This window comes from Crinia signifera, chromosome 8, assembly GCF_055691185.1.
Source record: "Crinia signifera chromosome 8, ASM5569118v1, whole genome shotgun sequence".
NCBI classification, from domain to species: domain Eukaryota; kingdom Metazoa; phylum Chordata; class Amphibia; order Anura; family Myobatrachidae; genus Crinia; species Crinia signifera.
Genome location: NC_139224.1, coordinates 68,838,368 through 68,861,927, shown reverse-complemented (window position 1 = coordinate 68,861,927; position 23,560 = coordinate 68,838,368). Strand labels below are relative to the sequence as shown.

The following is a 23,560-nucleotide window of genomic DNA, read 5'->3' as shown; positions in this document are numbered from 1 at the left end:
ACCAGGTAAGCTAATAAAAAAAGATTCTTAACATTATTGGCTTACTGAAAAAAATCATGTGTTGGTAATGTAAAAAGACCTACAGGACATAATATTAGCAGGTGGTCTCAAATTAAACTACTAATGAGGCTCAACACTGTTAGGTGCCAAAAGTAGTTGGAATTGGGCCGAAACAGTGTGGTAAGTCTTTAGGTGATGGCTATTGTGTCAGTTTCACCTCTCTCAAATGTCTGTATTGGCAATAAAAAGAAAAAGTTTCCAATTTAAATAGCTAGAGAATAAAAACAATTTGCCAGTAATGGGAAAAAACCTACAGCACCTGGTGTCCCCATGTGGTCTCCCACCCAAGTACTGACCAGCCCCAACACTGCTTAGCTTCCAAAATCAGACGAGATTGGGCGTATCCAATGTGGTATGGCTGTAGGTGAGATGCAGTCACTTTTTTGCCCTCTTCTACTTCTATCTAAAGGTAAGCTAATAAAAAAGTTTCCTAACTGTATTGTCTTACTGAAAAAAATCATGTGTTGGCAATGTAAAAAGACCTACAGGACATAATATTAGCAGGTGGTCTCAAATTAAACTACTAAAGAGGCTCAACACTATTTAGCTGCCAAAAGCAGTTGGAATTGGGCCGAAACAGTGTGGTAAGTCTTTAGGTGATGGCTATTGTGTCTGTTTGACCTCTCCCAAATGTCTGTATTGGCAATAAAAAGAAAAAGTTTCCAATTTAAATAGCTGGTGAATAAAAACAATTTGCCAGTAAATGGGAAAAAACCTACAGCACCTGGTGTTCCCATGTGGTCTCCCACCCAAGTACTAACCAGGCCCAACACTGCTTAGCTTCCAAGATCAGACGAGAGTGGGCGTATCCAATGTGGTATGGCTGTAGGTAAGATACAGGCACTTTTTTGCCCTCTTCTACTTCTATAACCAGGTAAGCGAATAAAAAATTTTCCTAACTGTATTGGCTTACTGAAAAAAATCATGTGTTGGTAATGTAAAAAGACCTACAGGACATAATATTAGCAGGTGGTCTCAAATTAAACTACTAAAGAGGCTCAACACTATTTAGCTGCAAAAGCAGTTGGAATTGGGCCGAAACAGTGTGGTAAGTCTTTAGGTGATGGCTATTGTGTCTGTTTCACCTCTCTCAAATGTCTGTATTGGCAATAAAAACAAAAAGTTTCCAATTTAAATAGCTAGAGAATAAAAACAATTTGCCAGTAATGGGAAAAAACCTACAGCACCTGGTGTTCCCATGTGGTCTCCCACCCAAGTACTAACCAGGCCCAACACTGCTTAGCTTCCAAGATCAGGCGTATCCAACGTGGTATGGCTGTAGGTGAGATACAGGCACTTTTTTGCCCTCATCTACTTCTATAACCAGGTAAGCTAATAAAAAAGTTTCCTAACTGTATTGGCTTACTGAAAAAAATCATGTGTTGGTAATGTAAAAAGACCTACAGGACATGATATTAGCAGGTGGTCTCAAATTAAACTACTAAAGAGGCTCAACACTGTTTAGCTGCCAAAAGCAGTTGGAATTGGGCCGAAACAGTGTGGAAAGTCTTTAGGTGATGGCTATTGTGTCTGTTTGACCTCTCCCAAATGTCTGTATTGGCAATAAAAAGAAAAAGTTTCCAATTTAAATAGCTAGAGAATAAAAACAATTTGCCAGTAATGGGAAAAAACCTACAGCACCTGGTGTTCCCATGTGGTCTCGCACCCAAGTACTAACCAGGCCCAACACTGCTTAGCTTCCAAGATCAGATGAGATTGGGCGTATCCAATGTGGTATGGCTGTAGGTGAGATAGAGTCACTTTTTTGCCCTCTTCTACTTCTATAACCAGGTAAGCTAATAAAAAAGTTTCCTAACATTATTGGCTTACTGAAAAAAATCATGTGTTGGTAATGTAAAAAGACCTACAGGACATAATATTAGCAGGTGGTCTCAAATTAAACTACTAATGAGGCTCAACACTGTTTAGCTGCCAAAAGCAGTTGGAATTGGGCCAAAACAGTGTTGTAAGTCTTTAGGTGATGGCTATTGTGTCAGTTTCACCTCTCTCAAATGTCTATATTGGCAATAAAAAGAAAAAGTTTCCAATTTAAATAGCTAGAGAATAAAAACTATTTGCCAGTAATGGGAAAAAACCTACAGCACCTGGTGTTCCCATGTGGTCTCCCACCCAAGTACTAACCAGGCCCAACACTGCTTAGCTTCCAAGATCAAACGAGATTGGGCGTATCCAATGTGGTATGGCTGTAGGTGAGATACAGGCACTTTTTTTGCCCTCTTCTACTTCTATAACCAGGTAAGCTAATAAAAAAGTTTCCTAACATTATTGGCTTACTGAAAAAAATCATGTGTTGCTCATGTAAAAAGACCTACAGGACATAATATTAGCAGGTGGTCTCAAATTAAACTACTAATGAGGCTCAACACTGTTTAGCTGCCAAAAGCAGTTGGAATTGGGCCGAAACAGTGTGGTAAGTCTTTAGGTGATGGCTATTGTGTCTGTTTCACCTCTCTCAAATGTCTGTATTGGCAATAAAAACAAAAAGTTTCCAATTTAAATAGCTAGAGAATAAAAACAATTTGCCAGTAATGGGAAAAAACCTACAGCACCTGGTGTTCCCATGTGGTCTCCCACCCAAGTACTAACCAGGCCCAACACTGCTTAGCTTCCAAGATCAGGCGTATCCAACGTGGTATGGCTGTAGTTGAGATACAGGCACTTTTTTGCCCTCTTCTACTTCTATAACCAGGTAAGCTAATAAAAAAGTTTCCTAACTGTATTGGCTTACTGAAAAAAATCATGTGTTGGTAAAGTAAAAAGACCTACAGGACATTATATTAGCAGGTGGTCTCAAATTAAACTACTAAAGAGGCTCAACACTGTTTAGCTGCCAAAAGCAGTTGGAATTGGGCCGAAACAGTGTGGAAAGTCTTTAGGTGATGGCTATTGTGTCAGTTTCACCTCTCTCAAATGTCTGTATTGGCAATAAAAAGAAAAAGTTTCCAATTTAAATAGCTAGAGAATAAAAACAATTTGCCAGTAATGGGAAAAAACCTACAGCACCTGGTGTTCCCATGTGGTCTCCCACCCAAGTACTAACCAGGCCCAACACTGCTTAGCTTCCAAGATCAGATGAGATTGGGCGTATCCAATGTGGTATGGCTGTAGGTGAGATAGAGTCACTTTTTTGCCCTCTTCTACTTCTATAACCAGGTAAGCTAATAAAAAAGTTTCCTAACATTATTGGCTTACTGAAAAAAATCATGTGTTGCTAATGTAAAAAGACCTACAGGACATAATATTAGCAGGTGGTCTCAAATTAAACTACTAATGAGGCTCAACACTGTTTAGCTGCCAAAAGCAGTTGGAATTGGGCCAAAACAGTGTGGTAAGTCTTTAGGTGATTTCTATTGTGTCTGTTTCACCTCTCTCAAATGTCTGTATTGGCAATAAAAAGAAAAAGTTTCCAATTTAAATAGCTAGAGAATAAAAACAATTTGCCAGTAATGGGAAAAAACCTACAGCACGTGGTGTTCCCATGTGGTCTCCCACCCAAGTACTAACCAGGCCCAACACTGCTTAGTTTCCAAGATCAGACGAGATTGGGCGTATCCAATGTGGTATGGCTGTAGGTGAGATACAGGCACTTTTTTGCCCTCTTCTACTTCTATAACCAGGTAAGCTAATAAAAAAGTTTCCTAACTGTATTGGCTTACTGAAAAAAATCATGTGTTGGTAATGTAAAAAGACCTACAGGACATAATATTAGCAGGTGGTCTCAAATTAATCTACTAAAGAGGCTCAACACTGTTTAGCTGCCAAAAGCAGTTGGAATTAGGCCGAAACAGTGTGGTAAGTCTTTAGGTGATGGCTATTGTGTCTGTTTGACCTCTCCCAGATGTCTGTATTGGCAATAAAAAGAAAAAGTTTCCAATTTAAATAGCTAGAGAATAAAAACAATTTGCCAGTAATGGGAAAAAACCTACAGCACGTGGTGTTCCCATGTGGTCTCCCACCCAAGTACTTACCAGACCCAACACTGCTTAGCTTCCAAGATCAGGCGTATCCAACGTGGTATGGCTGTAGGTGAGATACAGGCACTTTTTTGCCCTCTTCTACTTCTATAACCAGGTAAGCTAATAAAAAAGTTTCCTAACTGTATTGGCTTACTGAAAAAAATCATGTGTTGGTAAAGTAAAAAGACCTACAGGACATGATATTAGCAGGTGGTCTCAAATTAAACTACTAAAGAGGCTCAACACTGTTTAGCTGCCAAAAGCAGTTGGAATTGGGCCGAAACAGTGTGGAAAGTCTTTAGGTGATGGCTATTGTGTCTGTTTGACCTCTCCCAAATGTCTGTATTGGCAATAAAAAGAAAAAGTTTCCAATTTAAATAGCTAGAGAATAAAAACAATTTGCCAGTAATGGGAAAAAACCTACAGCACCTGGTGTTCCCATGTGGTCTACCACCCAAGTACTAACCAGGCCCAACACTGCTTAGCTTCCAAGATCAGATGAGATTGGGCGTATGCAATGTGGTATGGCTGTAGGTGAGATACAGTCACTTTTTTGCCCTCTTCTACTTCTATAACCAGGTAAGCTAATAAAAAAGTTTCCTAACATTATTGGCTTACTGAAAAAAATCATGTGTTGGTAATGTAAAAAGACCTACAGGACATAATATTAGCAGGTGGTCTCAAATTAAACTACTAATGAGGCTCAACACTGTTAGGTGCCAAAAGTAGTTGGAATTGGGCCGAAACAGTGTGGTAAGTCTTTAGGTGATGGCTATTGTGTCAGTTTCACCTCTCTCAAATGTCTGTATTGGCAATAAAAATAAAAAGTTTCCAATTTAAATAGCTAGAGAATAAAAACAATTTGCCAGTAATGGGAAAAAACCTACAGCACATGTGTTCCCATGTGGTCTCCCACCCAAGTACTATCTAGGCCCAACACTGCTTAGCTTCCAAGATCAGACGAGATTGGGCGTATCCAATGTGGTATGGCTGTAGGTGAGATACAGTTACTTTTTTGCCCTCTTCTACTTCTATAACCAGGTAAGCTAATAAAAAAGTTTCCTAACATTATTGGCTTACTGAAAAAAATCATGTGTTGCTAATGTAAAAAGACCTACAGGACATAATATTAGCAGGTGGTCTCAAATTAAACTACTAATGAGGCTCAACACTGTTTAGCTGCCAAAAGCAGTTGGAATTGGGCCGAAACAGTGTGGTAAGTCTTTAGGTGATTTCTATTGTGTCTGTTTCACCTCTCTCAAATGTTTGTATTGGCAATAAAAAGAAAAAGTTTCCAATTTAAATAGCTAGAGAATAAAAACAATTTGCCAGTAATGGGAAAAAAAACCTACAGCATCTGGTGTTCCCATGTGGTCTCCCACCCAAGTACTAACTAGGCTCAAAACTGCTTAGCTTCCAAGATCAGACGAGATTGGGCGTATCCAATGTGGTATGGCTGTAGGTGAGATACAGGCACTTTTTTGCCCTCTTCTACTTCTATAACCAGGTAAGCTAATAAAAAAGTTTCCTAACTGTATTGGCTTACTGAAAAAAATCATGTGTTGGTAATGTAAAAAGACCTACAGGACATAATATTAGCAGGTGGTCTCAAATTAAACTACTAAAGAGGCTCAACACTGTTTAGCTGCCAAAAGCAGTTGGAATTAGGTCGAAACAGTGTGGTAAGTCTTTAGGTGATGGCTATTGTGTCTGTTTGACCTCTCACAGATGTCTGTATTGGCAATAAAAAGAAAAAGTTTCCAATTTAAATAGCTAGAGAATAAAAACAATTTGCCAGTAATGGGAAAAAACCTACAGCACGTGGTGTTCCCATGTGGTCTCCCACCCAAGTACTAACCAGACCCAACACTGCTTAGCTTCCAAGATCAGACGAGATTGGGCGTACCCAATGTGGTATGGCTGTAGGTGAGATACAGGCACTTTGTTGCCCTCTTCTACTTCTATAACCAGGTAAGCTAATAAAAAAGTTTCCTAACATTATTGGCTTACTGAAAAAAATCATGTGTTGGTAATGTAAAAAGACCTACAGGACATAATATTAGCAGGTGGTCTCAAATTAAACTACTAATGAGGCTCAACACTGTTTAGCTGCCAAAAGCAGTTGGAATTGGGCCGAAACAGTGTGGTAAGTCTTTAGGTGATGGCTATTGTGTCTGTTTCACCTCTCTCAAATGTCTGTATTGGCAATAAAAACAAAAAGTTTCCAATTTAAATAGCTAGAGAATAAAAACAATTTGCCAGTAATGGGAAAAAACCTACAGCACGTGGTGTTCCCATGTGGTCTCCCACCCATGTACTTACCAGACCCAACACTGCTTAGCTTCCAAGATCAGGCGTATCCAACGTGGTATGGCTGTAGGTGAGATACAGGCACTTTTTTGCCCTCTTCTACTTCTATAACCAGGTAAGCTAATAAAAAAGTTTCCTAACTGTATTGGCTTACTGAAAAAAATCATGTGTTGGTAAAGTAAAAAGACCTACAGGACATGATATTAGCAGGTGGTCTCAAATTAAACTACTAAAGAGGCTCAACACTGTTTAGCTGCCAAAAGCAGTTGGAATTGGGCCGAAACAGTGTGGAAAGTCTTTAGGTGATGGCTATTGTGTCTGTTTGACCTCTCCCAAATGTCTGTATTGGCAATAAAAAGAAAAAGTTTCCAATTTAAATAGCTAGAGAATAAAAACAATTTGCCAGTAATGGGAAAAAACCTACAGCACCTGGTGTTCCCATGTGGTCTCCCACCCAAGTACTAACCAGGCCCAACACTGCTTAGCTTCCAAGATCAGATGAGATTGGGCGTATGCAATGTGGTATGGCTGTAGGTGAGATACAGTCACTTTTTTGCCCTCTTCTACTTCTATAACCAGGTAAGCTAATAAAAAAGTTTCCTAACATTATTGGCTTACTGAAAAAAATCATGTGTTGGTAATGTAAAAAGACCTACAGGACATAATATTAGCAGGTGGTCTCAAATTAAACTACTAATGAGGCTCAACACTGTTAGGTGCCAAAAGTAGTTGGAATTGGGCCGAAACAGTGTGGTAAGTCTTTAGGTGATGGCTATTGTGTCAGTTTCACCTCTCTCAAATGTCTGTATTGGCAATAAAAATAAAAAGTTTCCAATTTAAATAGCTAGAGAATAAAAACAATTTGCCAGTAATGGGAAAAAACCTACAGCACATGTGTTCCCATGTGGTCTCCCACCCAAGTACTATCTAGGCCCAACACTGCTTAGCTTCCAAGATCAGACGAGATTGGGCGTATCCAATGTGGTATGGCTGTAGGTGAGATACAGTTACTTTTTTGCCCTCTTCTACTTCTATAACCAGGTAAGCTAATAAAAAAGTTTCCTAACATTATTGGCTTACTGAAAAAAATCATGTGTTGCTAATGTAAAAAGACCTACAGGACATAATATTAGCAGGTGGTCTCAAATTAAACTACTAATGAGGCTCAACACTGTTTAGCTGCCAAAAGCAGTTGGAATTGGGCCGAAACAGTGTGGTAAGTCTTTAGGTGATTTCTATTGTGTCTGTTTCACCTCTCTCAAATGTTTGTATTGGCAATAAAAAGAAAAAGTTTCCAATTTAAATAGCTAGAGAATAAAAACAATTTGCCAGTAATGGGAAAAAAAACCTACAGCATCTGGTGTTCCCATGTGGTCTCCCACCCAAGTACTAACTAGGCTCAAAACTGCTTAGCTTCCAAGATCAGACGAGATTGGGCGTATCCAATGTGGTATGGCTGTAGGTGAGATACAGGCACTTTTTTGCCCTCTTCTACTTCTATAACCAGGTAAGCTAATAAAAAAGTTTCCTAACTGTATTGGCTTACTGAAAAAAATCATGTGTTGGTAATGTAAAAAGACCTACAGGACATAATATTAGCAGGTGGTCTCAAATTAAACTACTAAAGAGGCTCAACACTGTTTAGCTGCCAAAAGCAGTTGGAATTAGGTCGAAACAGTGTGGTAAGTCTTTAGGTGATGGCTATTGTGTCTGTTTGACCTCTCACAGATGTCTGTATTGGCAATAAAAAGAAAAAGTTTCCAATTTAAATAGCTAGAGAATAAAAACAATTTGCCAGTAATGGGAAAAAACCTACAGCACGTGGTGTTCCCATGTGGTCTCCCACCCAAGTACTAACCAGACCCAACACTGCTTAGCTTCCAAGATCAGACGAGATTGGGCGTACCCAATGTGGTATGGCTGTAGGTGAGATACAGGCACTTTGTTGCCCTCTTCTACTTCTATAACCAGGTAAGCTAATAAAAAAGTTTCCTAACATTATTGGCTTACTGAAAAAAATCATGTGTTGGTAATGTAAAAAGACCTACAGGACATAATATTAGCAGGTGGTCTCAAATTAAACTACTAATGAGGCTCAACACTGTTTAGCTGCCAAAAGCAGTTGGAATTGGGCCGAAACAGTGTGGTAAGTCTTTAGGTGATGGCTATTGTGTCTGTTTCACCTCTCTCAAATGTCTGTATTGGCAATAAAAACAAAAAGTTTCCAATTTAAATAGCTAGAGAATAAAAACAATTTGCCAGTAATGGGAAAAAACCTACAGCACCTGGTGTTCCCATGTGGTCTCCCACCCAAGTACTAACCAGGCCCAACACTGCTTAGCTTCCAAGATCAGGCGTATCCAACGTGGTATGGCTGTAGTTGAGATACAGGCACTTTTTTGCCCTCTTCTACTTCTATAACCAGGTAAGCTAATAAAAAAGTTTCCTAACTGTATTGGCTTACTGAAAAAAATCATGTGTTGGTAAAGTAAAAAGACCAACAGGACATTATATTAGCAGGTGGTCTCAAATTAAACTACTAAAGAGGCTCAACACTGTTTAGCTGCCAAAAGCAGTTGGAATTGGGCCGAAACAGTGTGGAAAGTCTTTAGGTGATGGCTATTGTGTCTGTTTGACCTCTCCCAAATGTCTGTATTGGCAATAAAAAGAAAAAGTTTCCAATTTAAATAGCTAGAGAATAAAAACAATTTGCCAGTAATGGGAAAAAACCTACAGCACCTGGTGTTCCCATGTGGTCTCCCACCCAAGTACTAACCAGGCCCAACACTGCTTAGCTTCCAAGACCAGATGAGATTGGGCGTATCCAATGTGGTATGGCTGTAGGTGAGATACAGTCACTTTTTTGCCCTCTTCTACTTCTATAACCAGGTAAGCTAATAAAAAAGTTTCCTAACATTATTGGCTTACTGAAAAAAATCATGTGTTGGTAATGTAAAAAGACCTACAGGACATAATATTAGCAGGTGGTCTCACATTAAACTACTAATGAGGCTCAACACTGTTAGGTGCCAAAAGTAGTTGGAATTGGGCCGAAACAGTGTGGTAAGTCTTTAGGTGATGGCTATTGTGTCAGTTTCACCTCTCTCAAATGTCTGTATTGGCAATAAAAAGTAAAAAAGTTTCCAATTTAAATAGCTAGAGAATAAAAACAATTTGCCAGTAATGGGAAAAAACCTACAGCACCTGGTGTTCCCATGTGGTCTCCTACCCAAGTACTGACCAGCCCCAACACTGCTTAGCTTCCAAAATCAGACGAGATTGGGCGTATCCAATGTGGTATGGCTGTAGGTGAGATGCAGTCACTTTTTTGCCCTCTTCTACTTCTATCTAAAGGTAAGCTAATAAAAAAGTTTCCTAACTGTATTGGCTTACTGAAAAAAATCATGTGTTTGCAATGTAAAAAGACCTACAGGACATAATATCAGCAGGTGGTCTCAAATTAAACTACTAAAGAGGCTCAACACTATTTAGCTGCCAAAAGCAGTTGGAATTGGGCCGAAACAGTGTGGTAAGTCTTTAGGTGATGGCTATTGTGTCTGTTTGACTTCTCCCAAATGTCTGTATTGGCAATAAAAAGAAAAAGTTTCCAATTTAAATAGCTAGAGAATAAAAACAATTTGCCAGTAATGGGAAAAAACCTACAGCACCTGGTGTTCCCATGTGGTCTCCCACCCAAGTACTAACCAGGCCCAACACTGCTTAGCTTCCAAGATCAGACGAGTGTGGGCGTATCCAATGTGGTATGGCTGTAGGTAAGATACAGGCACTTTTTTGCCCTCTTCTACTTCTATAACCAGGTAAGCGAATAAAAAAGATTCCTAACTGTATTGGCTTACTGAAAAAAATCATGTGTTGGTAATGTAAAAAGACCTACAGGACATAATATTAGCAGGTGGTCTCAAATTAAACTACTAAAGAGGCTCAACACTGTTTAGCTGCCAAAAGCAGTTGGAATTAGGCCGAAACAGTGTGGTAAGTCTTTAGGTGATGGCTATTGTGTCTGTTTGACCTCTCCCAAATGTCTGTATTGGCAATAAAAATAAAAAGTTTCCAATTTAAATAGCTAGAGAATAAAAACAATTTGCCAGTAATGGGAAAAAAACCTACAGCACCTGGTGTTCCCATGTGGTCTCCCACCCAAGTACTAACCAGGCCCAACAATGCTTAGCTTCCAAGATCAGATGAGATTGGGAGTATCCAATGTGGTATGGCTGTAGGTGAGATAGAGTCACTTTTTTGCCCTCTTCTACTTCTATAACCAGGTAAGCTAATAAAAAAGTTTCCTAACATTATTGGCTTACTGAAAAAAATCATGTGTTGGTAATGTAAAAAGACCTACAGGACATAATATTAGCAGGTGGTCTCAAATAAACTACTAATGAGGCTCAACACTGTTTAGCTGCCAAAAGCAGTTGGAATTGGGCCAAAACAGTGTGGTAAGTCTTTAGGTGATGGCTATTGTGTCTGTTTGACCTCTCCCAGATGTCTGTATTGGCAATAAAAAGAAAAAGTTTCCAATTTAAATAGCTAGAGAATAAAAACAATTTGCCAGTACTGGGAAAAAACCTACAGCACGTGGTGTTCCCATGTGGTCTCCCACCCAAGTACTAACCAGACCCAACACTGCTTAGCTTCCAAGATCAGACGAGATTGGGCGTATCCAATGTGGTATGGCTGTAGGTGAGATACAGTCACTTTTTTGCCCTCTTCTACTTCTATAACCAGGAAAGCTAATAAAAAAGTTTCCTAACATTATTGGCTTACTGAAAAAAATCATGTGTTGCTCATGTAAAAAGACCTACAGGACATAATATTAGCAGGTGGTCTCAAATTAAACTACTAATGAGGCTCAACACTGTTTAGCTGCCAAAAGCAGTTGGAATTGGGCCGAAACAGTGTGGTAAGTCTTTAGGTGATGGCTATTGTGCCTGTTTCACCTCTCTCAAATGTCTGTATTGGCAATAAAAACAAAAAGTTTCCAATTTATATAGCTAGAGAATAAAAACAATTTGCCAGTAATGGGAAAAAACCTACAGCACCTGGTGTTCCCATGTGGTCTCCCACCCAAGTACTAACCAGGCCCAACACTGCTTAGCTTCCAAGATCAGGCGTATCCAACGTGGTATGGCTGTAGGTTAGATACAGGCACTTTTTTGCCCTCTTCTACTTCTATAACCAGGTAAGCTAATAAAAAAGTTTCCTAACTGTATTGGCTTACTGAAAAAAATCATGTGTTGGTAAAGTAAAAAGACCTACAGGACATGATATTAGCAGGTGGTCTCAAATTAAACTACTAAAGAGGCTCAACACTGTTTAGCTGCCAAAAGCAGTTGGAATTGGGCCGAAACAGTGTGGAAAGTCTTTAGGTGATGGCTATTGTGTCTGTTTGACCTCTCCCAAATGTCTGTATTGGCAATAAAAAGAAAAAGTTTCCAATTTAAATAGCTAGAGAATAAAAACAATTTGCCAGTAATGGGAAAAAACCTACAGCACCTGGTGTTCCCCTGTGGTCTCCCACCCAAGTACTAACCAGGCCCAACACTGCTTAGCTTCCAAGATCAGATGAGATTGGGCGTATCCAATGTGGTATGGCTGTAGGTGAGATACAGTCACTTTTTTGCCCTCTTCTACTTCTATAACCAGGTAAGCTAATAAAAAAGTTTCCTAACATTATTGGCTTACTGAAAAAAATCATGTGTTGCTAATGTAAAAAGACCTACAGGACATAATATTAGCAGGTGGTCTCAAATTAAACTACTAATGAGGCTCAACACTGTTTAGCTGCCAAAAGCAGTTGGAATTGGGCCAAAACAGTGTTGTAAGTCTTTAGGTGATGGCTATTGTGTCTGTTTCACCTCTCTCAAATGTCTATATTGGCAATAAAAAGAAAAAGTTTCCAATTTAAATAGCTAGAGAATAAAAAAAAATTGCCAGTAATGGGAAAAAACCTACAGCACCTGGTGTTCCCATGTGGTCTCCCACCCAAGTACTAACCAGGCCCAACACTGCTTAGCTTCCAAGGTCAGACGAGATTGGGCGTATCCAATGTGGTATGGCTGTAGGTGAGATACAGTCACTTTTTTGCCCTCTTCTACTTCTATAACCAGGAAAGCTAATAAAAAAGTTTCCTAACATTATTGGCTTACTGAAAAAAATCATGTGTTGCTCATGTAAAAAGACCTACAGGACATAATATTAGCAGGTGGTCTCAAATTAAACTACTAATGAGGCTCAACACTGTTTAGCTGCCAAAAGCAGTTGGAATTGGGCCGAAACAGTGTGGTAAGTCTTTAGGTGATGGCTATTGTGTCTGTTTCACCTCTCTCAAATGTCTGTATTGGCAATAAAAACAAAAAGTTTCCAATTTATATAGCTAGAGAATAAAAACAATTTGCCAGTAATGGGAAAAAACCTACAGCACCTGGTGTTCCCATGTGGTCTCCCACCCAAGTACTAACCAGGCCCAACACTGCTAAGCTTCCAAGATCAGGCGTATCCAACGTGATATGGCTGTAGGTTAGATACAGGCACTTTTTTGCCCTCTTCTACTTCTATAACCAGGTAAGCTAATAAAAAAGTTTCCTAACTGTATTGGCTTACTGAAAAAAATCATGTGTTGGTAAAGTAAAAAGACCTACAGGACATGATATTAGCAGGTGGTCTCAAATTAAACTACTAAAGAGGCTCAACACTGTTTAGCTGCCAAAAGCAGTTGGAATTGGGCCGAAACAGTGTGGAAAGTCTTTAGGTGATGGCTATTGTGTCTGTTTGACCTCTCCCAAATGTCTGTATTGGCAATAAAAAGAAAAAGTTTCCAATTTAAATAGCTAGAGAATAAAAACAATTTGCCAGTAATGGGAAAAAACCTACAGCACCTGGTGTTCCCCTGTGGTCTCCCACCCAAGTACTAACCAGGCCCAACACTGCTTAGCTTCCAAGATCAGATGAGATTGGGCGTATCCAATGTGGTATGGCTGTAGGTGAGATACAGTCACTTTTTTGCCCTCTTCTACTTCTATAACCAGGTAAGCTAATAAAAAAGTTTCCTAACATTATTGGCTTACTGAAAAAAATCATGTGTTGCTAATGTAAAAAGACCTACAGGACATAATATTAGCAGGTGGTCTCAAATTAAACTACTAATGAGGCTCAACACTGTTTAGCTGCCAAAAGCAGTTGGAATTGGGCCAAAACAGTGTGGTAAGTCTTTAGGTGATTTCTATTGTGTCTGTTTCACCTCTCTCAAATGTCTGTATTGGCAATAAAAAGAAAAAGTTTCCAATTTAAATAGCTATAGAATAAAAACAATTTGCCAGTAATGGGAAAAAACCTACAGCACGTGGTGTTCCCATGTGGTCTCCCACCCAAGTACTAACCAGGCCCAACACTGCTTAGCTTCCAAGATCAGACGAGATTGGGCGTATCCAATGTGGTATGGCTGTAGGTGAGATACAGGCACTTTTTTGCCCTCTTCTACTTCTATAACCAGGTAAGCTAATAAAAAAGTTTCCTAACTGTATTGGCTTACTGAAAAAAATCATGTGTTGGTAATGTAAAAAGACCTACAGGACATAATATTAGCAGGTGGTCTCAAATTAATCTACTAAAGAGGCTCAACACTGTTTAGCTGCCAAAAGCAGTTGGAATTAGGCCGAAACAGTGTGGTAAGTCTTTAGGTGATGGCTATTGTGTCTGTTTGACCTCTCCCAGATGTCTGTATTGGCAATAAAAAGAAAAAGTTTCCAATTTAAATAGCTAGAGAATAAAAACAATTTGCCAGTAATGGGAAAAAACCTACAGCACGTGGTGTTCCCATGTGGTCTCCCACCCAAGTACTAACCAGACCCAACACTGCTTAGCTTCCAAGATCAGGCGTATCCAACGTGGTATGGCTGTAGGTGAGATACAGGCACTTTTTTGCCCTCTTCTACTTCTATAACCAGGTAAGCTAATAAAAAAGTTTCCTAACTGTATTGGCTTACTGAAAAAAATCATGTGTTGGTAAAGTAAAAAGACCTACAGGACATGATATTAGTAGGTGGTCTCAAATTAAACTACTAAAGAGGCTCAACACTGTTTAGCTGCCAAAAGCAGTTGGAATTGGGCCGAAACAGTGTGGAAAGTCTTTAGGTGATGGCTATTGTGTCTGTTTGACCTCTCCCAAATGTCTGTATTGGCAATAAAAAGAAAAAGTTTCCAATTTAAATAGCTAGAGAATAAAAACAATTTGCCAGTAATGGGAAAAAACCTACAGCACCTGGTGTTCCCATGTGGTCTCCCACCCAAGTACTAACCAGGCCCAACACTGCTTAGCTTCCAAGATCAGATGAGATTGGGCGTATCCAATGTGGTATGGCTGTAGGTGAGATACAGGCACTTTTTTGCCCTCTTCTACTTCTATAACCAGGTAAGCTAATAAAAAAGTTTCCTAACATTATTGGCTTACTGAAAAAAATCATGTGTTGGTAATGTAAAAAGACCTACAGGACATAATATTAGCAGGTGGTCTCAAATTAAACTACTAATGAGGCTCAACACTGTTAGGTGCCAAAAGTAGTTGGAATTGGGCCGAAACAGTGTGGTAAGTCTTTAGGTGATGGCTATTGTGTCAGTTTCACCTCTCTCAAATGTCTGTATTGGCAATAAAAATAAAAAGTTTCCAATTTAAATAGCTAGAGAACAAAAACAATTTGCCAGTAATGGGAAAAAACCTACAGCACATGTGTTCCCATGTGGTCTCCCACCCAAGTACTATCCAGGCCCAACACTGCTTAGCTTCCAAGATCAGACGAGATTGGGCGTACCCAATGTGGTATGGCTGTAGGTGAGATACAGGCACTTTGTTGCCCTCTTCTACTTCTATAACCAGGTAAGCTAATAAAAAAGTTTCCTAACATTATTGGCTTACTGAAAAAAATCATGTGTTGGTAATGTAAAAAGACCTACAGGACATAATATTAGCAGGTGGTCTCAAATTAAACTACTAATGAGGCTCAACACTGTTTAGCTGCCAAAAGCAGTTGAAATTGGGCCAAAACAGTGTTGTAAGTCTTTAGGTGATGGCTATTGTGTCTGTTTCACCTCTCTCAAATGTCTATATTGGCAATAAAAAGAAAAAGTTTCCAATTTAAATAGCTAGAGAATAAAAACAATTTGCCAGTAATGGGAAAAAACCTACAGCACCTGGTGTTCCCATGTGGTCTCCCACCCAAGTACTAACCAGGCCCAACACTGCTTAGCTTCCAAGATCAAACGAGATTGGGCGTATCCAATGTGGTATGGCTGTAGGTGAGATACAGGCACTTTTTTTGCCCTCTTCTACTTCTATAACCAGGTAAGCTAATAAAAAAGTTTCCTAACATTATTGGCTTACTGAAAAAAATCATGTGTTGCTCATGTAAAAAGACCTACAGGACATAATATTAGCAGGTGGTCTCAAATTAAACTACTAATGAGGCTCAACACTGTTTAGCTGCCAAAAGCAGTTGGAATTGGGCCGAAACAGTGTGGTAAGTCTTTAGGTGATGGCTATTGTGTCTGTTTCACCTCTCTCAAATGTCTGTATTGGCAATAAAAACAAAAAGTTTCCAATTTAAATAGCTAGAGAATAAAAACAATTTGCCAGTAATGGGAAAAAACCTACAGCACGTGGTGTTCCCATGTGGTCTCCCACCCAAGTACTAACCAGGCCCAACACTGCTTAGCTTCCAAGATCAGGCGTATCCAACGTGGTATGGCTGTAGTTGAGATACAGGCACTTTTTTGCCCTCTTCTACTTCTATAACCAGGTAAGCTAATAAAAAAGTTTCCTAACTGTATTGGCGTACTGAAAAAAATCATGTGTTGGTAAAGTAAAAAGACCTACAGGACATTATATTAGCAGGTGGTCTCAAATTAAACTACTAAAGAGGCTCAACACTGTTTAGCTGCCAAAAGCAGTTGGAATTGGGCGGAAACAGTGTGGTAAGTCTTTAGGTGATGGCTATTGTGTCTGTTTCACCTCTCCCAAATGTCTGTATTGGCAATAAAAAGAAAAAGTTTCCAATTTAAATAGCTAGAGAATAAAAACAATTTGCCAGTAATGGGAAAAAACCTACAGCACCTGGTGTTCCCATGTGGTCTCCCACCCAAGTACTAACCAGGCCCAACACTGCTTAGCTTCCAAGATCAAACGAGATTGGGCGTATCCAATGTGGTATGGCTGTAGGTGAGATACAGGCACTTTTTTTGCCCTCTTCTACTTCTATAACCAGGTAAGCTAATAAAAAAGTTTCCTAACATTATTGGCTTACTGAAAAAAATCATGTGTTGCTCATGTAAAAAGACCTACAGGACATAATATTAGCAGGTGGTCTCAAATTAAACTACTAATGAGGCTCAACACTGTTTAGCTGCCAAAAGCAGTTGGAATTGGGCCGAAACAGTGTGGTAAGTCTTTAGGTGATGGCTATTGTGTCTGTTTCACCTCTCTCAAATGTCTGTATTGGCAATAAAAACAAAAAGTTTCCAATTTAAATAGCTAGAGAATAAAAACAATTTGCCAGTAATGGGAAAAAACCTACAGCACCTGGTGTTCCCATGTGGTCTCCCACCCAAGTACTAACCAGGCCCAACACTGCTTAGCTTCCAAGATCAGGCGTATCCAACGTGGTATGGCTGTAGTTGAGATACAGGCACTTTTTTGCCCTCTTCTACTTCTATAACCAGGTAAGCTAATAAAAAAGTTTCCTAACTGTATTGGCGTACTGAAAAAAATCATGTGTTGGTAAAGTAAAAAGACCTACAGGACATTATATTAGCAGGTGGTCTCAAATTAAACTACTAAAGAGGCTCAACACTGTTTAGCTGCCAAAAGCAGTTGGAATTGGGCGGAAACAGTGTGGTAAGTCTTTAGGTGATGGCTATTGTGTCTGTTTCACCTCTCCCAAATGTCTGTATTGGCAATAAAAAGAAAAAGTTTCCAATTTAAATAGCTAGAGAATAAAAACAATTTGCCAGTAATGGGAAAAAACCTACAGCACCTGGTGTTCCCATGTGGTCTCCCACCCAAGTACTAACCAGGCCCAACACTGCTTAGCTTCCAAGACCAGATGAGATTGGGCGTATCCAATGTGGTATGGCTGTAGGTGAGATACAGTCACTTTTTTGCCCTCTTCTACTTCTATAACCAGGTAAGCTAATAAAAAAGTTTCCTAACATTATTGGCTTACTGAAAAAAATCATGTGTTGGTAATGTAAAAAGACCTACAGGACATAATATTAGCAGGTGGTCTCAAATTAAACTACTAATGAGGCTCAACACTGTTAGGTGCCAAAAGTAGTTGGAATTGGGCCGAAACAGTGTGGTAAGTCTTTAGGTGATGGCTATTGTGTCAGTTTCACCTCTCTCAAATGTCTGTATTGGCAATAAAAAGAAAAAGTTTCCAATTTAAATAGCTAGAGAATAAAAACAATTTGCCAGTAATGGGAAAAAACCTACAGCACCTGGTGTTCCCATGTGGTCTCCTACCCAAGTACTGACCAGCCCCAACACTGCTTAGCTTCCAAAATCAGACGAGATTGGGCGTATCCAATGTGGTATGGCTGTAGGTGAGATGCAGTCACTTTTTTGCCCTCTTCTACTTCTATCTAAAGGTAAGCTAATAAAAAAGTTTCCTAACTGTATTGGCTTACTGAAAAAAATCATGTGTTTGCAATGTAAAAAGACCTACATAATATCAGCAGGTGGTCTCAAATTAAACTACTAAAGAGGCTCAACACTATTTAGCTGCCAAAAGCAGTTGGAATTGGGCCGAAACAGTGTGGTAAGTCTTTAGGTGATGGCTATTGTGTCTGTTTGACCTCTCCCAAATGTCTGTATTGGCAATAAAAAGAAAAAGTTTCCAATTTAAATAGCTAGAGAATAAAAACAATTTGCCAGTAATGGGAAAAAACCTACAGCACCTGGTGTTCCCATGTGGTCTCCCATCCAAGTACTAACCAGGCCCAACACTGCTTAGCTTCCAAGATCAGACGAGAGTGGGCGTATCCAATGTGGTATGGCTGTAGGTAAGATACAGGCACTTTTTTGCCCTCTTCTACTTCTATAACCAGGTAAGCGAATAAAAAAGTTTCCTAACTGTATTGGCTTACTGAAAAAAATCATGTGTTGGTAATGTAAAAAGACCTACAGGACATAATATTAGCAGGTGGTCTCAAATTAAACTACTAAAGAGGCTCAACACTGTTTAGCTGCCAAAAGCAGTTGGAATTAGGCCGAAACAGTGTGGTAAGTCTTTAGGTGATGGCTATTGTGTCTGTTTGACCTCTCCCAAATGTCTGTATTGGCAATAAAAATAAGAAGTTTCCAATTTAAATAGCTAGAGAATAAAAACAATTTGCCAGTAATGGGAAAAAACCTACAGCACCTGGTGTTCCCATGTGGTCTCCAACCCAAGTACTAAGCAGGCCCAACAATGCTTAGCTTCCAAGATCAGACGAGATTGGGCGTATCCAATGTGGTATGGCTGTAGGTGAGATAGAGTCACTTTTTTGCCCTCTTCTACTTCTATAACCAGGTAAGCTAATAAAAAAGTTTCCTAACATTATTGGCTTACTGAAAAAAATCATGTGTTGGTAATGTAAAAAGACCTACAGGACATAATATTAGCAGGTGGTCTCAAATAAACTACTAATGAGGCTCAACACTGTTTAGCTGCCAAAAGCAGTTGGAATTGGGCCAAAACAGTGTGGTAAGTCTTTAGGTGATGGCTATTGTGTCTGTTTCACCTCTCTCAAATGTCTGTATTGACAATAAAAAGAAAAAGTTTCCAATTTAAATAGCTATAGAATAAAAACAATTTGCCAGTAATGGGAAAAAACCTACAGCACCTGGTGTTCCCATGTGGTCTCCCACCCAAGTACTAACCAGGCCCAACACTGCTTAGCTTCCAAGATCAGACGAGATTGGGCGTATCCAATGTGGTATGGCTGTAGGTGAGATACAGTCACTTTTTTGCCCTCTTCTACTTCTATAACCAGGTAAGCTAATAAAAAAGTTTCCTAACTGTATTGGCTTACTGAAAAAGTCATGTGTTGGTAATGTAAAAAGACCTACGGGACATAATATTAGCAGGTGGTCTCAAATTAAACTACTAAAGAGGCTCAACACTATTTAGCTGCCAAAAGCAGTTGGAATTGGACCGAAACAGTGGGGTAAGTCTTTAGCTGATGGCTATTGTGTCTGTTTGACCTCTCCCAAATGTCTGTATTAGCAATAAAAAGAAAAAGTTTCCAATTTAAATAGCTAGAGAATAAAAACAATTTGCCAATAATGGGAAAAAACCTACAGCACCTGGTGTTCCCATGTGGTCTCCCACCCAAGTACTAACTAGGCCCAACACTGCTTAGCTTCCAAGATCAGACAAGATTGGGCGTATCCAATGTGGTATGGCTGTAGGTGAGATACAGCTATTTTTTTGCCCTCTTCTACTTCTATAACCAGGTAAGCTAATAAAAAAGTTTCCTAACATTATTGGTATTACTGAAAAAAATCATGTGTTGCTAATGTAAAAAGACCTACAGGACATAATATTAGCAGGTGGTCTCAAATTAAACTACTAATGAGGCTCAACACTGTTTAGCTGCCAAAAGCAGTTGGAATTGGGCCGAAACAGTGTGGTAAGTCTTTAGGTGATTGCTATTGTGTCTGTTTCACCTCTCTCAAATGTCTGTATTGGCAATAAAAAGAAAAAGTTTCCAATTTAAATAGCTAGAGAATAAAAACAATTTGCCAGTAATGGGAAAAAAACCTACAGCACCTGGTGTTCCCATGTGGTCTCCTACCCAAGTACTAACCAGGCCCAACACTGCGTAGCTTCCAAGATCAGACGAGATTGGGCGTATCCAATGTGGTATGGCTGTAGGTGAGATGCAGGCACTTTTTTGCCCTCTTCTACTTCTATAACCAGGTAAGCTAATAAAAAAGTTTCCTAACTGTATTGGCATTACTGAAAAAATCATGTGTTGCTAATGTAAAAAGACCTACAGGACATAATATTAGCAGGTGGTCTCAAATTAAACTACTAATGAGGCTCAACACTGTTTAGCTGCCAAAAGCAGTTGGAATTGGGCCGAAACAGTGTGGTAAGTCTTTAGGTGATGGCTATTGTGTCTGTTTCACCTCTCTCAAATGTCTGTATTGGCAATAAAAAGAAAAAGTTTCCAATTTAAATAGCTAGAGAATAAAAACAATTTGCCAGTAATGGGAAAAAAACCTACAGCACCTGGTGTTCCCATGTGGTCTCCTACCCAAGTACTAACCAGGCCCAACACTGCTTAGCTTCCAAGATCAGACGAGATTGGGCGTATCCAATGTGGTATGGCTGTAGGTGAGATACAGGCACTTTTTTGCCCTCTTCTACTTCTATAACCAGGTAAGCTAATAAAAAAGTTTCCTAACTGTATTGGCTTACTGAAAAAAATCATGTGTTGGTAATGTAAAAAGACCTACAGGACATAATATTAGCAGGTGGTCTCAAATTAAACTACTAAAGAGGCTCAACACTATTTAGCTGCCAAAAGCAGTTGGAATTGGGCCGAAACAGTGTGGAAAGTCTTTAGGTGATGGCTATTGTGTCTGTTTCACCTCTCTCAAATGTCTGTATTGGCAATAAAAAGAAAAAGTTTCCAATTTAAATAGCTATAGAATAAAAACAATTTGCCAGTAATGGGAAAAAACCTACAGCACCTGGTGTTCCCATGTGGTCTCCCACCCAAGTACTAACCAGGCCCAACACTGCTTAGCTTCCAAGATCAGACGAGATTGGGCGTATCCAATGTGGTATGGCTGTAGGTGAGATACAGTCACTTTTTTGCCCTCTTCTACTTCTATAACCAGGTAAGCTAATAAAAAAGTTTCCTAACTGTATTGGCTTACTGAAAAAGTCATGTGTTGGTAATGTAAAAAGACCTACGGGACATAATATTAGCAGGTGGTCTCAAATTAAACTACTAAAGAGGCTCAACACTATTTAGCTGCCAAAAGCAGTTGGAATTGGACCGAAACAGTGGGGTAAGTCTTTAGCTGATGGCTATTGTGTCTGTTTGACCTCTCCCAAATGTCTGTATTAGCAATAAAAAGAAAAAGTTTCCAATTTAAATAGCTAGAGAATAAAAACAATTTGCCAATAATGGGAAAAAACCTACAGCACCTGGTGTTCCCATGTGGTCTCCCACCCAAGTACTAACCAGGCCCAACACTGCTTAGCTTCCAAGATCAGACAAGATTGGGCGTATCCAATGTGGTATGGCTGTAGGTGAGATACAGCTATTTTTTTGCCCTCTTCTACTTCTATAACCAGGTAAGCTAATAAAAAAGTTTCCTAACATTATTGGTATTACTGAAAAAAATCATGTGTTGCTAATGTAAAAAGACCTACAGGACATAATATTAGCAGGTGGTCTCAAATTAAACTACTAATGAGGCTCAACACTGTTTAGCTGCCAAAAGCAGTTGGAATTGGGCCGAAACAGTGTGGTAAGTCTTTAGGTGATTGCTATTGTGTCTGTTTCACCTCTCTCAAATGTCTGTATTGGCAATAAAAAGAAAAAGTTTCCAATTTAAATAGCTAGAGAATAAAAACAATTTGCCAGTAATGGGAAAAAAACCTACAGCACCTGGTGTTCCCATGTGGTCTCCTACCCAAGTACTAACCAGGCCCAACACTGCGTAGCTTCCAAGATCAGACGAGATTGGGCGTATCCAATGTGGTATGGCTGTAGGTGAGATGCAGGCACATTTTTGCCCTCTTCTACTTCTATAACCATGTAAGCTAATAAAAAAGTTTCCTAACTGTATTGGCATTACTGAAAAAATCATGTGTTGCTAATGTAAAAAGACCTACAGGACATAATATTAGCAGGTGGTCTCAAATTAAACTACTAATGAGGCTCAACACTGTTTAGCTGCCAAAAGCAGTTGGAATTGGGCCGAAACAGTGTGGTAAGTCTTTAGGTGATGGCTATTGTGTCTGTTTCACCTCTCTCAAATGTCTGTATTGGCAATAAAAAGAAAAAGTTTCCAATTTAAATAGCTAGAGAATAAAAACAATTTGCCAGTAATGGGAAAAAAACCTACAGCACCTGGTGTTCCCATGTGGTCTCCTACCCAAGTACTAACCAGGCCCAACACTGCTTAGCTTCCAAGATCAGACGAGATTGGGCGTATCCAATGTGGTATGGCTGTAGGTGAGATACAGGCACTTTTTTGCCCTCTTCTACTTCTATAACCAGGTAAGCTAATAAAAAAGTTTCCTAACTGTATTGGCTTACTGAAAAAAATCATGTGTTGGTAATGTAAAAAGACCTACAGGACATAATATTAGCAGGTGGTCTCAAATTAAACTACTAAAGAGGCTCAACACTATTTAGCTGCCAAAAGCAGTTGGAATTGGGCCGAAACAGTGTGGAAAGTCTTTAGGTGATGGCTATTGTGTCTGTTTCACCTCTCTCAAATGTCTGTATTGGCAATAAAAAGAAAAAGTTTCCAATTTAAATAGCTATAGAATAAAAACAATTTGCCAGTAATGGGAAAAAACCTACAGCACCTGGTGTTCCCATGTGGTCTCCCACCCAAGTACTAACCAGGCCCAACACTGCTTAGCTTCCAAGATCAGACGAGATTGGGCGTATCCAATGTGGTATGGCTGTAGGTGAGATACAGTCACTTTTTTGCCCTCTTCTACTTCTATAACCAGGTAAGCTAATAAAAAAGTTTCCTAACTGTATTGGCTTACTGAAAAAGTCATGTGTTGGTAATGTAAAAAGACCTACCGGACATAATATTAGCAGGTGGTCTCAAATTAAACTACTAAAGAGGCTCAACACTATTTAGCTGCCAAAAGCAGTTGGAATTGGACCGAAACAGTGGGGTAAGTCTTTAGCTGATGGCTATTGTGTCTGTTTGACCTCTCCCAAATGTCTGTATTAGCAATAAAAAGAAAAAGTTTCCAATTTAAATAGCTAGAGAATAAAAACAATTTGCCAATAATTGGAAAAAACCTACAGCACCTGGTGTTCCCATGTGGTCTCCCACCCAAGTACTAACCAGGCCCAACACTGCTTAGCTTCCAAGATCAGACAAGATTGGGCGTATCCAATGTGGTATGGCTGTAGGTGAGATACAGCTATTTTTTTGCCCTCTTCTACTTCTA

General features: G+C 39.4%; 36 non-coding genes and 15 pseudogenes across 36 annotated transcripts; all 51 read right to left on the bottom strand.

Annotated features, from left to right (window-relative positions):
- Positions 1 to 307: 307 nt before the first annotated feature.
- LOC146028377 (5S ribosomal RNA) lies at positions 308 to 426 on the bottom strand (annotated as a pseudogene).
- A 346-nt stretch (positions 427 to 772) lies between these two features.
- Positions 773 to 891, bottom strand: LOC146032790 (5S ribosomal RNA). Its single transcript, XR_014458208.1, has one exon. It is a non-coding gene; the product is annotated as a 5S ribosomal RNA (ribosomal RNA).
- A 344-nt stretch (positions 892 to 1,235) lies between these two features.
- LOC146029025 (5S ribosomal RNA) lies at positions 1,236 to 1,344 on the bottom strand (annotated as a pseudogene).
- A 345-nt stretch (positions 1,345 to 1,689) lies between these two features.
- Positions 1,690 to 1,808, bottom strand: LOC146032457 (5S ribosomal RNA). The gene has a single exon (XR_014457891.1). It is a non-coding gene; the product is annotated as a 5S ribosomal RNA (ribosomal RNA).
- Positions 1,809 to 2,153: 345 nt separating this feature from the next.
- On the bottom strand, positions 2,154 to 2,272 carry LOC146030554 (5S ribosomal RNA). Its single transcript, XR_014456044.1, has one exon. It is a non-coding gene; the product is annotated as a 5S ribosomal RNA (ribosomal RNA).
- A 346-nt stretch (positions 2,273 to 2,618) lies between these two features.
- On the bottom strand, positions 2,619 to 2,727 carry LOC146029281 (5S ribosomal RNA; annotated as a pseudogene).
- Positions 2,728 to 3,072: 345 nt separating this feature from the next.
- On the bottom strand, positions 3,073 to 3,191 carry LOC146031112 (5S ribosomal RNA). The gene has a single exon (XR_014456587.1). It is a non-coding gene; the product is annotated as a 5S ribosomal RNA (ribosomal RNA).
- A 345-nt stretch (positions 3,192 to 3,536) lies between these two features.
- Positions 3,537 to 3,655, bottom strand: LOC146034550 (5S ribosomal RNA). Its single transcript, XR_014459955.1, has one exon. It is a non-coding gene; the product is annotated as a 5S ribosomal RNA (ribosomal RNA).
- A 345-nt stretch (positions 3,656 to 4,000) lies between these two features.
- On the bottom strand, positions 4,001 to 4,109 carry LOC146029690 (5S ribosomal RNA; annotated as a pseudogene).
- Positions 4,110 to 4,454: 345 nt separating this feature from the next.
- Positions 4,455 to 4,573, bottom strand: LOC146031533 (5S ribosomal RNA). The gene has a single exon (XR_014456998.1). It is a non-coding gene; the product is annotated as a 5S ribosomal RNA (ribosomal RNA).
- A 344-nt stretch (positions 4,574 to 4,917) lies between these two features.
- LOC146027611 (5S ribosomal RNA) lies at positions 4,918 to 5,035 on the bottom strand. The gene has a single exon (XR_014455004.1). It is a non-coding gene; the product is annotated as a 5S ribosomal RNA (ribosomal RNA).
- A 347-nt stretch (positions 5,036 to 5,382) lies between these two features.
- On the bottom strand, positions 5,383 to 5,501 carry LOC146028580 (5S ribosomal RNA; annotated as a pseudogene).
- Positions 5,502 to 5,846: 345 nt separating this feature from the next.
- On the bottom strand, positions 5,847 to 5,965 carry LOC146034903 (5S ribosomal RNA). Its single transcript, XR_014460307.1, has one exon. It is a non-coding gene; the product is annotated as a 5S ribosomal RNA (ribosomal RNA).
- A 345-nt stretch (positions 5,966 to 6,310) lies between these two features.
- LOC146029783 (5S ribosomal RNA) lies at positions 6,311 to 6,419 on the bottom strand (annotated as a pseudogene).
- A 345-nt stretch (positions 6,420 to 6,764) lies between these two features.
- Positions 6,765 to 6,883, bottom strand: LOC146030323 (5S ribosomal RNA). The gene has a single exon (XR_014455823.1). It is a non-coding gene; the product is annotated as a 5S ribosomal RNA (ribosomal RNA).
- Positions 6,884 to 7,227: 344 nt separating this feature from the next.
- Positions 7,228 to 7,345, bottom strand: LOC146027610 (5S ribosomal RNA). The gene has a single exon (XR_014455003.1). It is a non-coding gene; the product is annotated as a 5S ribosomal RNA (ribosomal RNA).
- Positions 7,346 to 7,692: 347 nt separating this feature from the next.
- LOC146028579 (5S ribosomal RNA) lies at positions 7,693 to 7,811 on the bottom strand (annotated as a pseudogene).
- A 345-nt stretch (positions 7,812 to 8,156) lies between these two features.
- On the bottom strand, positions 8,157 to 8,275 carry LOC146034902 (5S ribosomal RNA). The gene has a single exon (XR_014460306.1). It is a non-coding gene; the product is annotated as a 5S ribosomal RNA (ribosomal RNA).
- A 345-nt stretch (positions 8,276 to 8,620) lies between these two features.
- LOC146029280 (5S ribosomal RNA) lies at positions 8,621 to 8,729 on the bottom strand (annotated as a pseudogene).
- A 345-nt stretch (positions 8,730 to 9,074) lies between these two features.
- Positions 9,075 to 9,193, bottom strand: LOC146030803 (5S ribosomal RNA). The gene has a single exon (XR_014456287.1). It is a non-coding gene; the product is annotated as a 5S ribosomal RNA (ribosomal RNA).
- Positions 9,194 to 9,539: 346 nt separating this feature from the next.
- On the bottom strand, positions 9,540 to 9,658 carry LOC146028280 (5S ribosomal RNA; annotated as a pseudogene).
- Positions 9,659 to 10,003: 345 nt separating this feature from the next.
- Positions 10,004 to 10,122, bottom strand: LOC146034038 (5S ribosomal RNA). The gene has a single exon (XR_014459444.1). It is a non-coding gene; the product is annotated as a 5S ribosomal RNA (ribosomal RNA).
- A 346-nt stretch (positions 10,123 to 10,468) lies between these two features.
- Positions 10,469 to 10,587, bottom strand: LOC146032335 (5S ribosomal RNA). Its single transcript, XR_014457776.1, has one exon. It is a non-coding gene; the product is annotated as a 5S ribosomal RNA (ribosomal RNA).
- A 344-nt stretch (positions 10,588 to 10,931) lies between these two features.
- LOC146034110 (5S ribosomal RNA) lies at positions 10,932 to 11,050 on the bottom strand. The gene has a single exon (XR_014459517.1). It is a non-coding gene; the product is annotated as a 5S ribosomal RNA (ribosomal RNA).
- Positions 11,051 to 11,395: 345 nt separating this feature from the next.
- LOC146029024 (5S ribosomal RNA) lies at positions 11,396 to 11,504 on the bottom strand (annotated as a pseudogene).
- A 345-nt stretch (positions 11,505 to 11,849) lies between these two features.
- Positions 11,850 to 11,968, bottom strand: LOC146030854 (5S ribosomal RNA). Its single transcript, XR_014456337.1, has one exon. It is a non-coding gene; the product is annotated as a 5S ribosomal RNA (ribosomal RNA).
- Positions 11,969 to 12,313: 345 nt separating this feature from the next.
- On the bottom strand, positions 12,314 to 12,432 carry LOC146030730 (5S ribosomal RNA). Its single transcript, XR_014456220.1, has one exon. It is a non-coding gene; the product is annotated as a 5S ribosomal RNA (ribosomal RNA).
- A 345-nt stretch (positions 12,433 to 12,777) lies between these two features.
- Positions 12,778 to 12,886, bottom strand: LOC146029605 (5S ribosomal RNA; annotated as a pseudogene).
- A 345-nt stretch (positions 12,887 to 13,231) lies between these two features.
- LOC146030853 (5S ribosomal RNA) lies at positions 13,232 to 13,350 on the bottom strand. Its single transcript, XR_014456336.1, has one exon. It is a non-coding gene; the product is annotated as a 5S ribosomal RNA (ribosomal RNA).
- A 345-nt stretch (positions 13,351 to 13,695) lies between these two features.
- On the bottom strand, positions 13,696 to 13,814 carry LOC146032750 (5S ribosomal RNA). The gene has a single exon (XR_014458170.1). It is a non-coding gene; the product is annotated as a 5S ribosomal RNA (ribosomal RNA).
- Positions 13,815 to 14,159: 345 nt separating this feature from the next.
- LOC146029639 (5S ribosomal RNA) lies at positions 14,160 to 14,268 on the bottom strand (annotated as a pseudogene).
- A 345-nt stretch (positions 14,269 to 14,613) lies between these two features.
- On the bottom strand, positions 14,614 to 14,732 carry LOC146031100 (5S ribosomal RNA). The gene has a single exon (XR_014456576.1). It is a non-coding gene; the product is annotated as a 5S ribosomal RNA (ribosomal RNA).
- Positions 14,733 to 15,076: 344 nt separating this feature from the next.
- LOC146035077 (5S ribosomal RNA) lies at positions 15,077 to 15,194 on the bottom strand. The gene has a single exon (XR_014460480.1). It is a non-coding gene; the product is annotated as a 5S ribosomal RNA (ribosomal RNA).
- A 345-nt stretch (positions 15,195 to 15,539) lies between these two features.
- Positions 15,540 to 15,658, bottom strand: LOC146030551 (5S ribosomal RNA). The gene has a single exon (XR_014456042.1). It is a non-coding gene; the product is annotated as a 5S ribosomal RNA (ribosomal RNA).
- A 346-nt stretch (positions 15,659 to 16,004) lies between these two features.
- Positions 16,005 to 16,113, bottom strand: LOC146029633 (5S ribosomal RNA; annotated as a pseudogene).
- A 345-nt stretch (positions 16,114 to 16,458) lies between these two features.
- Positions 16,459 to 16,577, bottom strand: LOC146030550 (5S ribosomal RNA). Its single transcript, XR_014456041.1, has one exon. It is a non-coding gene; the product is annotated as a 5S ribosomal RNA (ribosomal RNA).
- A 346-nt stretch (positions 16,578 to 16,923) lies between these two features.
- On the bottom strand, positions 16,924 to 17,032 carry LOC146029279 (5S ribosomal RNA; annotated as a pseudogene).
- A 345-nt stretch (positions 17,033 to 17,377) lies between these two features.
- On the bottom strand, positions 17,378 to 17,496 carry LOC146030802 (5S ribosomal RNA). The gene has a single exon (XR_014456286.1). It is a non-coding gene; the product is annotated as a 5S ribosomal RNA (ribosomal RNA).
- A 344-nt stretch (positions 17,497 to 17,840) lies between these two features.
- On the bottom strand, positions 17,841 to 17,959 carry LOC146028279 (5S ribosomal RNA; annotated as a pseudogene).
- Positions 17,960 to 18,299: 340 nt separating this feature from the next.
- Positions 18,300 to 18,418, bottom strand: LOC146032328 (5S ribosomal RNA). Its single transcript, XR_014457769.1, has one exon. It is a non-coding gene; the product is annotated as a 5S ribosomal RNA (ribosomal RNA).
- A 345-nt stretch (positions 18,419 to 18,763) lies between these two features.
- On the bottom strand, positions 18,764 to 18,882 carry LOC146034881 (5S ribosomal RNA). The gene has a single exon (XR_014460285.1). It is a non-coding gene; the product is annotated as a 5S ribosomal RNA (ribosomal RNA).
- Positions 18,883 to 19,226: 344 nt separating this feature from the next.
- Positions 19,227 to 19,345, bottom strand: LOC146028084 (5S ribosomal RNA). The gene has a single exon (XR_014455182.1). It is a non-coding gene; the product is annotated as a 5S ribosomal RNA (ribosomal RNA).
- A 344-nt stretch (positions 19,346 to 19,689) lies between these two features.
- On the bottom strand, positions 19,690 to 19,808 carry LOC146033755 (5S ribosomal RNA). Its single transcript, XR_014459164.1, has one exon. It is a non-coding gene; the product is annotated as a 5S ribosomal RNA (ribosomal RNA).
- Positions 19,809 to 20,155: 347 nt separating this feature from the next.
- Positions 20,156 to 20,274, bottom strand: LOC146034183 (5S ribosomal RNA). Its single transcript, XR_014459589.1, has one exon. It is a non-coding gene; the product is annotated as a 5S ribosomal RNA (ribosomal RNA).
- Positions 20,275 to 20,620: 346 nt separating this feature from the next.
- Positions 20,621 to 20,739, bottom strand: LOC146031940 (5S ribosomal RNA). The gene has a single exon (XR_014457392.1). It is a non-coding gene; the product is annotated as a 5S ribosomal RNA (ribosomal RNA).
- Positions 20,740 to 21,084: 345 nt separating this feature from the next.
- Positions 21,085 to 21,203, bottom strand: LOC146028072 (5S ribosomal RNA). Its single transcript, XR_014455181.1, has one exon. It is a non-coding gene; the product is annotated as a 5S ribosomal RNA (ribosomal RNA).
- A 344-nt stretch (positions 21,204 to 21,547) lies between these two features.
- Positions 21,548 to 21,666, bottom strand: LOC146031916 (5S ribosomal RNA). Its single transcript, XR_014457367.1, has one exon. It is a non-coding gene; the product is annotated as a 5S ribosomal RNA (ribosomal RNA).
- A 347-nt stretch (positions 21,667 to 22,013) lies between these two features.
- LOC146034182 (5S ribosomal RNA) lies at positions 22,014 to 22,132 on the bottom strand. Its single transcript, XR_014459588.1, has one exon. It is a non-coding gene; the product is annotated as a 5S ribosomal RNA (ribosomal RNA).
- Positions 22,133 to 22,478: 346 nt separating this feature from the next.
- Positions 22,479 to 22,597, bottom strand: LOC146031939 (5S ribosomal RNA). The gene has a single exon (XR_014457391.1). It is a non-coding gene; the product is annotated as a 5S ribosomal RNA (ribosomal RNA).
- Positions 22,598 to 22,942: 345 nt separating this feature from the next.
- On the bottom strand, positions 22,943 to 23,061 carry LOC146028060 (5S ribosomal RNA). The gene has a single exon (XR_014455180.1). It is a non-coding gene; the product is annotated as a 5S ribosomal RNA (ribosomal RNA).
- A 344-nt stretch (positions 23,062 to 23,405) lies between these two features.
- On the bottom strand, positions 23,406 to 23,524 carry LOC146031915 (5S ribosomal RNA). The gene has a single exon (XR_014457366.1). It is a non-coding gene; the product is annotated as a 5S ribosomal RNA (ribosomal RNA).
- Positions 23,525 to 23,560: the final 36 nt, after the last annotated feature.